This window comes from Haemorhous mexicanus, chromosome W (genome assembly GCF_027477595.1).
Source record: "Haemorhous mexicanus isolate bHaeMex1 chromosome W, bHaeMex1.pri, whole genome shotgun sequence".
Taxonomy (NCBI): Eukaryota; Metazoa; Chordata; class Aves; order Passeriformes; family Fringillidae; genus Haemorhous; species Haemorhous mexicanus.
Window position 1 is genome coordinate 9,166,087 of NC_082380.1, and position 9,762 is coordinate 9,175,848.

General features: G+C 47.0%; 1 long non-coding RNA gene across 1 annotated transcript; it reads right to left on the bottom strand.

Annotated features, from left to right (window-relative positions):
- Positions 1-404: 404 nt before the first annotated feature.
- On the bottom strand, positions 405-9,694 carry LOC132341472 (uncharacterized). The gene is made up of 3 exons (XR_009490230.1): positions 9,613-9,694; positions 789-1,637; positions 405-642 (listed from the first exon to the last, which is right to left on the bottom strand). It is a non-coding gene; the product is annotated as an uncharacterized LOC132341472 (long non-coding RNA).
- Positions 9,695-9,762: the final 68 nt, after the last annotated feature.

Sequence of the window (9,762 nt, forward strand, 5' to 3'; positions counted from 1 at the left end):
GCTTGTGAACATAGCTGTTTAGTCTGACTGCTTGTTCTCGCAAAAAACCTATGATTGAAGAAACTGCTTCAGCTGAAGGACAGAGATAAGGGGAGACAGACAGACAGGCTGTGGGAGGCAGGGCAGGGTGACCCAGGAATTCTTTCTGTACTTTCTGATAAAAAATCTAGCTGCAAGTGTAACATGAAATCAGTAAAATGAATATTTATGAACCTGTTGTGAAATTCCATGCAAATGGATTAGTAAGGAAGCTAAAAAGAGATCTGGAGTTCCCAGAGGCATGCAGGTCCTTTTAAGGGGAGCAAACGCCACGTGTCCAGCACTGTAATAAACATACCGGCTTCACAACTTTCACAAAAGTTGTTGAGTTTGTTTCCTTTTTGAAATAAATAGGGCAGGAGATCTTTCTCCTTTTTAATGCCTTTATTACAAGTGATCAGCTCAGGTGGGAAGGCCTGATGGGTCCGCGGTCATGCGTCGTCGCTCCCAGGAGTGGCATGGAGGAGGAGGAAAGTGCAGCTTTGCCCACTAGGAGGCAGAGCTGGGGGTCCTGTCCTCACGAGAGCAGTAGGGATATACCCCTTGTTCCACTCTTCGGGTTTGACGTCCAGAGTACTGGCTCCAGCTGAGGTCTTCTGTGGCCTGGGCGAGGGGCAACAAAGGTTCTCAGGGTCTCTGCAGGCTCTGGACCTTTTTCCTCATGTTCAGACATCACTTTGATCTCCTAATTCTGTGTTGGCTTATTGCTTTAGGAGTTTTTTTTCAGTAAGTGTGGTGGGGGTCCTTACCGTGGCATGCTGGGTCTGAGGTTATTTTACATGTCCTCCGATGTCCCCACCTTGCACTGTCCAAGAAGGGCCATCCACCTGGCCGCAGGCAGGGTGGTACTGATACAAAAAGGGGAATTCTCAACAATAGAGAGTTAACGAACTACTCTTAACAGGTAATTACAACATGAAGTTAACAAAGAACTCTGCCAGCAACTAGTTCCCACCTCAACTTGTAACTCTGCAACCTTTTAAAAAAAATGGGTAAACCCTTTTTTTTACTCATGTCACCGACATGTTCTATGAAAAATCCTTTCCTTAGGATTTTTCCCTCCTGAGAAGCTGAGAGGCCTCAAGAACAAAATGCAAACAATTCTTATCTGCTGCTGTGGAATGCAACAGGTGGATCTGTGATTGGTCTCATCTGGTTGTTTCTAATTAATGGCCAATCACAGTCCACGTGTCCAGACTGTCTCGGTCAGAGACAAGCCTTTGTTATTCATTCCTTTTCTATTCTTGGCTAAGCCTTCTGATGAAATCCTTTCTTCTATTCTTTTAGTATAGTTTTTAACATAATATATATCATAAAATAATAAACCAAGCCTTCTGAACATGGAGTCAACTTTCTCATCTCTTCCCTCATCCTAAGACCCCTGTGAACAATGCATCACTCATAACACTTTTCCACAATTCATTACGGTGAGGACAGGCAGGAGATTTTCTGTCCTCGCAGGGGCAGAGGGGAAAATGGACCCCCTTGGTGCATCCCGGGGATGTTCCCTGGAGGGGCTCCGCTGGTCTCGGCTTGCCTCCTGCGGAAACAGACAAGGACTGGCTGGTGTGCGGATAAACGGTATGTATTGAAGGGCCCTGGGGGAGAGAGAGAGATAAGACTGCTAAGTCACTCAGAGACATCTGAGTGCGCAGCCTCATTCCTGTGCCTACAGGCAGCCCAGCCGATAGAGTGGCTGGACTAGAGAGGGGATCACTGTTCGATAGAACGACTGCTAGCTACTCTGGGGGTGAGTTGAGTGAACCCGTGTGTGTTTGTGGTGTGCCGACATGTGTTTGTAATTGTGCGATTGTGTGGTTTATGGAAAAGAGAGTGAACAAGTGAGGATATCCACGGCGTGGGCGGGAGAGTTCTACCTGCGTCTGAAGCAGCCGGGTGAGGCCTGATGCGCTGGCTGGGGCAGGCTGCGGGGGCAGAGAGCGCCCCACGGAGAAGTGGAATGAGGGGAGAAACGCGGGTGAGGAAATTTATTGTATTTAAAGGTGGTAATTTGTGTAGATTGTGGCTAGACAAACTCAGGAGGTTCCTCTGCCCTAGTAGTTTGGACTTGATCCCTTGGAATTTTACTGTGTGCTGTTATTTTGATTGTGTCCAGAGTGTGTGAGGACCAGAGAAAGCTGATGTGGGTAAATGCTGAAGTATTGTATGCTGCGTTGTGTTGAGAAAAGTGAGCACTTTGAGAGATACCCCTTTCCCAGTGAGTTTGTGTGGTTCCTCCCCCGCATTGTGGTAATTTGATTCTCAGGATTGTATGGTTGTGTTTGTGGAGATTTTAGGATTTTGTTTGCAAGAAGTGTAGCATTTTATGCAGAATAACTACATTATGATGATTTATGTTTAACTATGGTAAAACAAATTAAAGGAATTCCAGGAATTCCCCTCCCACAGCAATTCAAGCCATGACTCGTGAATTGGAAATTCGGGGGGGCGGGGTCTGTGTTTGTGGACATATCAGAGTTTTTGCTGTAACAGGCACAGCCTTTTGCAAGGCAGTAAAGTGAGTGTCAGTGGAAACAATACTTTAATTAGATTGTGCGGGAAGAGAACTGAAAAAGACTGAGATTTTGTAAAACAGAGTTAAGATAGAGGAGACTAATGAGTTTATATAAAGAGGCTTCATCGGACTTCAGCTGGTAATATAGTAAGTCTGGACTAAAAACAACCTGCCGTAGAGGTTAAGTGATAGATGCCAAAGCAATAAATGGAATAGCCTGCAGACAATTCCCGGGAGTTTTGGTGCATTGAGAGGCTGGGACCTTGCGTGCAATGCAGAGTTTGTGAGAGGCGCTGGTATTGCTGTTCTATGCCCCAAGTGTTAATTGAAGGTTCCTGATCAAGCCGATTCAGAACCTGAGATCTTAAAGCTCATGTGTGGAGGATCACATCTAATGCCTGCCACCTGGAGGTCTGTGTGTGAGAAAAACTGAGAAAAGACACTGTGAGGCTTGGGTGGAAACAAGATAGTGTAAGGAGGAGATAATGAGAACTAACCAGAGCAAAGAGGTTCCTGAACTAGCCCCTTTGGGAGGGGCTCACTGGGAGAAAGCTGCCAGTAGGGGCGGCTCAGAAAAGAAAAGGATTTATAATACCTTATTGCAGTTAATGCTGTTTTAAGATGGGAAAGCAAATAAGATGAGGTCTCGGATGCTGATATGTTTTTCACCTTAAAGAATTCACCCCGGATGGCAAAGTAACTGTGGGTTCAGAGCTCCCTCTGACCCACTGGTGTTAGCTCTTGAAAAAGAAAACAAAGCAAAGAGAAGGCAAATCAAACGTGTTGTTCAGCATATAGTGTAAGACATCAATGTATGAAATCAAAGTTTATCATGCTGAAATGCAAAATGATTACAACTCGCAAAATGAGTACATATGATTTGTTAAAGGCTCCTCCTAAGGTAAGGGAGGATGAGGAAGACCTCCCCAAAAGAGAAGAGAACTCAGGCTCCAAAGGTATACACACTCAAACCCATCCCTCTCCTGGCAGTCCAATTTCATCCAGAACTAGGAGGCAACAGACCCCTCTGTGAGAGGCAGTGAGACCAGAAGAAAGGAAAAGGGTGGAATTTTGGTTGATACAGGGGCCATATATTCAGTTTTAAATAAATCTTTAGTACCTGTGGAGAATGATTATGTTGTAGTGTGGGGAACAACTGGCCAGTCTGAGAAGGCATATATTTGCAAACCTTTAAAGTAACAATGGGGTATTTACAAGTTTTTGTATGTGACTGTCCTAGGTTGACTATATGATGCTTTTATCCCCAATCGTCTCGTTCTGTTTATGCTGAATAGTAAGTTTTGCACCTTTAAGACTTGCTTCAAAGATTGAGGGGGGGAGAGGAGGCGTGCAGTTTGTTTTCAGACACTGAACTCACTCCTACACATTCCTGCTTCTGGACTGCACGGTTCTGCGGATGAACAGACGGCGGGATAGGGCTCTCTTTTTTTTCTTGCTTTTTAGTTAGTTTAGCTAGCTGAGGAAAAGAAGTTCCCTGGACTGTGCTTTTTTTTTCCTTTTTCCCCTTTCTCTGGACCTGTTCACACCTGCTCTGGACTGAACAACCATAAGAGCACCAGCAGCTCGCATCGGTGGGTTGGGCCGGGCCTGGGCCACGACATTTCCAGTGCCGGAGGGACTGATAAGGGACTGAGTGAGCTGAACTGGAATCTGGGGAGGGGACTTTCTGGGTGTGTCATCTCCTTTGGAGCAGCAAGGGGTTTTATTGTTTAATATTAAGTTTTCTTGTTTAATAAACAGTTTTTTTCCACTTTTCTCCAAGGAAGTATTTTCTCCTGGACCGGTTGGGGGAGGGGTGGTAGAATCCGATTTCCTAGGGGGGCCCTTTGGGGGTTCTCTCCCAAATTTGCCCTGAACCAGGACAGTGACCAATTCCCTAAAGATTCTAAAATGGGGAGGTTACTCAGGAGGTAAATGATCAAAAGTATATAAAGGTGTTAGGCTTAACATTAACAGCCATTGAAATTAAAAAGGAAATTAGTAAAGAGATATTAGGACAAGTATTTTTGGGGGTATGGGCCTCTGGCGTACCAGGGAGGGCGAAGAACGCCCCCCACCCCATAGTATTCAAGTTTAAGGAAAGGACACAACCAGTGAGAATTAAGCAGTACCCCCTGAATAAGAAGATAGGGAAGAAATCAGCCCAGTAATTGATAGTACAGGATTGAGGGCTGTCAATAAGATAACAAAGGATTTATATCCTGTGGTAGCAAATCCATATACTTTATTAACTTGCTTAACACCTGAACTAACCTGGTTTACCGTTTTAGATCTGAAAGATGCTTTTTTTTGCCTCCCTATCCACGAAGCCAGCCAGAAAATTTTTGCATTTAAATAGCAAAGCCCTTAAAGTGGGCTCAAAACCCAGCTCACACGGTCCATGTGCCTCAAGGCTTCAAATATTCCCCCACTGTTTGGGGAACAACTTGCAAAGATCCCGAGTCCTGGAAACTCCACAGGAAGAAGGAAGAAGCCTTTCAAATTTCCTAGGACTCCAAGGATACAGAGTATTAAAGAAAAAGGCACAGGTAGTGAAACAGAAGGTAATCTACCTAGGGTACAAGGTTACTGCTGGGCAACGGACTTCAGGGCAGGCTCGCAAGGAAACAATATAAAGGAACTCCAAACCTTCTTAGGCATGGCAGGGTCATGCCAGTTGTGGGTTTATAATTATAGACTGCTCATCAGACCCCTCTATGCTCTTATTGCCAATAGAAATAAAGATCTCCAGTAGACAAAAAAAGCCACACGGGCCTTTCACCAGCTAAAGAGTGTCCTCATGTCAGCTCCAGCTTTGGGACTTCCAGATCTAAGTAAACCATTCTTTCTATTTTCCCATGAATGACGGAGAATTGCCCTGGGAGTATTGGCTCAAGACTTGGGTCCATACTAGAGGGCAGTTGCTTCTTTTTCCAAGCAACTAGTTGCAACAGGCAAAGGATGGCCAAGTTGCCTCAGAGCTGTAGCAGCAGTCGTGCTGAATATTCAAGAAGCACGCAAGTTTACCCTGGGACAGAAAATGACTGTGCTAGTGTCCCATACAGTGTCCGCAGTACTGGCAGTAAAAGGCAGCCACTGGCTTTCACCACAGAGGTTTCTGAAATACCAGGCCATCATGGTAGAGCAAGATGATGTAGAGATAGTGGTGACTAATATTGTCAACCCAGCTTCTTTTCTCAGTGGAAATCAAGGAGAACCAGTACACCACAATTGCCTGGAGACCATTGAAGCTACCTACTCCAGCCGCCTGGACTTAAAGGACACTCCTTTGGACTATGCAGAGACCTGGTTCACTGACGGGAGTAGCTACGTTGCCAATGGAAAGTGACATGCTGGATATGCAGTGATTACATGCAGAGAAGTAATAGAATCCGGACCCTTACCAACAGGCATCTCTGCACAGAAAGCTGAGGTAATTGCACTGACCCGTGCCTTGGAAATGGCAAAAGGAAAGAGAATAAACATCTATACAGACTCAAGGTATGCATTCAGAGTCGTGCATGCACATGTAGCCATCTGGAAAGAGAGGGGACTGCTGACCTCACAAGGAAAGAACATCAAACATGCACAAGAGATAATCCGGCTGCTGGAAGCAGTTCAGCTGCCTGAAAAGGTAGCAATTATGCATATTAAGGCACACCAGAGAGTGAGCTCAGAATTGGAAGAAGGAAATGAGCTGGTGTGAGAGACAGTCTAGAGTTCTCCTCATTTTGCCTCACGACCGTCTCAAGGACAGACATCGGGACCCTGGTCACCCTGATTGGAATTCTGGCCTGCCAGTGGTGGATAAACGCTAAATGATTCTGAGGCCTGAGAAGTGTCGCTATGGAACACGAAAGAACCAGACGCACACCGCTGCTTCAAGGTGAAGAACAAAAAAGGGAAGTTTATTTCCTGACTCTAACATTTATAGTTTTCCAAAAGTGACAGTGGATTGGAGGGTGACAGTGCCACCTCTCCAATACCACTGGGCAAACCAACAGTCCATCAAGTCTCTCCTCCTCCATAAAGGAATGCAAAACAATGTGTTATCTACAGACAGTGTGTGATAAAGTTCTCCACAAGAAGGTAAACATCAGAAGGCTTAGAAAATCCTAGAAAATCAGGGCGACAGAGCAGAGTTCTGGCGTGCCAAGCTATTGTTTGCAGGTGTGTTTGGCAGGTGCGACCATTGGACCAAGAAGACAATGGTTCTCGCCTACAGTTGAGAATATGGACTGTTTGTACCTTCTTCAATGCCTTTTTTCCCCTCAGCAATTTCAATAGACTATTCTTTGTTGTATCTGATTCCCCTCAGCGATTTCAAGACCTGTCTCTACCCCCACCAAAAAAGGACTATAAGAACCTTGAGTTGACCAGTGTCTTTGAGATCTCCTCTGATGTGACCAGGCGAACTCCGTCGCGAGGACTTCGTCTTTCTACGTTTGGTAGCTGTCCTAGGTTGACTATATGATGCTTTTATCCCCAATCGTCTAGTTCTGTTTATGCTGAATAGTAAGTTTTGCACCTTTAAGACTTGCTTCAAAGATTGAGGGGGGGAGAGGAGGCGTGCAGTTTGTTTTCAGACACTGAACTCACTCCTACACATTCCTGCTTCTGGACTGCGTGGTTCTGCGGATGAACAGACGGTGGGACAGGGCTCTCTTTTTTTCTTGCTTTTTAGTTAGTTTAGCTAGCTGAGGCAAAGAAGTTCCCTGGACTGTGCTTTTTTTTTCCTTTTTCCCCTTTCTCTGGACCTGTTCACACCTGCTCTGGACTGAACAACCATAAGAGCACCAGCAGCTCGCATCGGTGGGCCGGGCCAGGCCTGGGCCACGGCATTTCCAGCGCTGGAGAGATTAATAAGAGACTGAGTGAGCTGAACTGGAATCTGGGGAGGGGACTTTCTGGGTTTGTCATCTCCTTTAGAGCAGCAAAGGGTTTTATTGTTTAATATTAAGTTTTCTTGTTTAATAAACAGTTTTTTTCTACTTTTCTCCAAGGAAGTATTTTCTCCTGGACCGGTTAAGAGAAGAGTGATAGAATCCGATTTCCTAGGGGGGGTTTTTGGAAGTTCTCTCCCAAATTTGCCCTGAACCAAGACAGTAGCTATACCCGTCTTCACTTCCTCCCTCTCTTTTCCCTATGCTTTCCTTCTCCCCAATCCCCCTAACGCATTTGCTGTGGTCATTTTAATAAAGGTGCATTCGTTTTTGATTATTACTGCAATCCCCTTTCCGTGTTGGTTTTTTGCACTCTGAGATCAGTTAACAAACCATCACGAATCCTGTTCGTAGAATGGATCGTGACAGCTGGCAGATGGAGAGGCAAAGAAAGCAGCAAAAGGTGAGGTAATTATGGACATATTTCCCTTGAAGGTAAGCCAGAATATAATAATAATACTAATCAAAAGGGACACAGCCAAGAGGGATGGGCTACTATCGAAAGGGAGCTGGTAATCTGTTGGGGAAGATGAAACAGGAAAGCCTTATAAATATGATTGCCTGGCAAAAGATTTTGAGAATATAGAAACTATAAACGAGATTGAAATGAAAGCAAGCTTTGAGATCCCTCAGTTACTGAACAACTGGAAAACAATGGTGTGGCCGGACTGAAGGTAATCCCCTTTTGATGAAAAAATACCCTCTGCTTGCAGACAGGTCCAAGGGCCAGAGCAGACCCTACTAGCTTAGCAGAAGGGATCCAAAGAGTAGTTTTTAGGGTTTAAAATGTAACACAGTATGGCAATGTAGTGATTCTTATAGGCTGTATGTAAATGCTATAGGATTTGAATCTTGTACTAGATTGGTTAGTGAGAATTAGAATATTCAACACAGAAGATTTATTGTATTGCAACGGGAACCTCGCTCTCTTACCTTTTTACTCCCTTACGCTCTTACCCTCTCATCCTCTCTACCCCTCTCTTCTCTCGGGCCTGCTCCGAGCTGCAGCTGGCAGCTCCCAGCAGGGCCCTGTACCCACGCCCTTTGCAATAAACCGCAAGTTCCACGACCTGGCTTCAGAGATGTCTCGTCTCCGTCCGTCCCGACCGTCCTACCCCCCGACGCTCCTACGGACTGGCGCCCAAACGTGTTTAAAGGGCCAGTTCAGCTTTTCCACCTGTGTGAGACTTCTCCATGGACGGTAACTAAAAGACCAGTTATGGCCGCTTTAAAGGTGTCGTGTGCACGGCATACCGTTGCTGCGCAATGTGAAAGCCGGAGCTCCTAAATTTTGCCGAGGCAAACCTCGAGCACGGGCAGTCGTTACTACGTAGCGATTACTTGGAGCTCTCGGAGGAAATTGCCTGGCAGTCCTCGAGCACGGGCAGCCGCTGTTGTGCAGCAGCTACCTGGAGCTCTTTGAGGAAGTTTGCCGTGGCATCCCTCGAGCACAGAGACATGGCTAAGCAGCGCCGACCGGAGCTCTAAGGAGGGACTCGGCCACGCGCCGCGAGCACAGGCGAGCGCTGCGAAGCACCGCCCGCACAATCTCTGAGTGCAGACCCACCTGTGAGGTCCCCAGCACGGAAAGCCGTTGCCAAGCGACGCCCAAAACCGGAGCTCTGAGGAGGGACCTGAACGCAGCGTCCTGAGCGCCGACTGGAGTGCCTGGCCAGCCCCCCACGACGGAGCTCTGATTGAGGACCCTGCTTCTGCGACACCGAGGTTGGTAACACACTGGTCTAATAACGGGACAAACTCACTCTGCCCATGACAGAGATCTCTATAAGCAACTAAAGCATTTAAGTTCCAAGCCAAGTAAGTTACCGAAACAGGAGTTTAAAAACCTCTTAGAATGGACTTTCATTGATTTCCCAAATGCTGACACTTCAGCCATCTTTACCAGAGACTTTTGGGACACAATTGGAATTAAGCTCTAATATTATCTCCCGCCGGGATATGGCTGCCGCGGAGCTGGTCCCAGCTTGCAGGGCGCTGATTGAGCTGTTTGCTGCAAGGGGGCCGCCCACAGCAGTCGCCCCGCCAATCTCCGCTCCTGCTGCGAGTCCGCCCCCTGCCGCCGCGAGTCTACAACGGGGCACGACCCCCACTTACCCGTCGGACCCCACGGCTCCGGAACCCACGGTCCTGCTCACCCCCGCCGCCCCGGCCCTAGCCACCCCATCGGACCCTACGGCCCCTCCCACCGCTCCCGCCATCCCCGCCCCTGCCATCCCGTTGGTCCCTGCTGTCCCGGCTACCACG